Source organism: Mandrillus leucophaeus, unplaced genomic scaffold (assembly GCF_000951045.1).
Source record: "Mandrillus leucophaeus isolate KB7577 unplaced genomic scaffold, Mleu.le_1.0 Scaffold137, whole genome shotgun sequence".
Taxonomy (NCBI): Eukaryota; Metazoa; Chordata; class Mammalia; order Primates; family Cercopithecidae; genus Mandrillus; species Mandrillus leucophaeus.
Window position 1 is genome coordinate 1,950,533 of NW_012101332.1, and position 1,300 is coordinate 1,951,832.

A 1,300-nucleotide genomic window follows, 5' to 3' on the forward strand; every position below is an offset into this window, starting at 1 on the left:
GAAATCCTGTCTCTACTAAAAATACAAAATTAGCTGGGTGTGGTGGCGCATGCCTGTAATCTCAGCTACTCAGGAGGCTGAGGCAGGAGAATCGCTTTAACCTGGGAGGCAGAGGTTGCAGTAAGCCGAGATCACTCCATTGCGCTCCAGCCTGGGCAACAAGAATGAAACGCCGTCTCAAAAAACAAAAACAAAAACAAAACCCCACCATTGATACATAAATTGGGGTGCATTCACACAATGGAGGCTACTTGGCAATGAGAAAGAAAATGGGTTGCAATTATATGCCCAACTCAGATAAATTTCCCTATCATAAAGTTGAGTGAAAGAGTTAATCCTGTATATTTCTAGTTACGCCATGTGCAAAAATAGGCAAAATGAAACCACTGTGTATAGGGAGGCATACTCAGGTGGGGAAACTAAAGTCAGGTAAAAGTTAAGTGGATTCCTTCACGGGAAGGAAGAAGGCTATACTGGAGAGGAAGCAGGAGGGGGCTTGGGGGAAGCCGGTAAGATTATTTTTCTTCCACCTGATTGGTGGTTACACAGGTGTGTTCACTTTGTCCTATTGATTCAGTGGGACATTTATGTCTCATGTACTTTTCTGCATGTATATCACATTTCACAATTTAAAAGGTTTAAATTGACGGGGCATGGCGGCTAACACCTGTAATCCCAGCACTTTGGGAGACCGAGATGGGGAGATCACTTGAGTCCAGGAGTTCAAGACCAGCCTGGCCAACACAGCGAAACTCCATCTCTACTAAAAATACAAGGCCAGGTGCAGTGGCTCACGCCTGTAATCCCAGCACTTTGGGAGGCCGAGGCGGGCAGATCATGAGGTCAGGAGATAGAGTCCATCCTGCCTAACACGATGAAAACCCGTCTCTGGGCAGATCACGAGGTCAGGAGATCGAGATCATCCTGCCTAACACGGTGAAACCCTGTCTCTACTAAAAATACAAAAAATTAGCCGGGCGTGGTGGCGGGCGCCTGTAGTCCCAGCTACGCAGGAGGCTGAGGCAGGAGAATGGCAAGAACCTGGGAGGAGGAGCTTGCAGCGAGCCGAGATTGCATCACTGCACTCCAGCCTGGGCGACAGAGTGAGACTCTGTCTCAAAAAAATATATAAAATAAAATAAAAAATTTAAAAAAGAAAAAAAAAAAATTAGCCGGGCGTGATGGCACACACCTATAATCCCAGCTACGCAGGAGGCTGAGGCATGAGAATCGCTTCAGCTTGGGAGGCAGAGGTTGTTGTGAGCCGAGATCGCGCCACTGCACTCCAGCCTGGGGGACA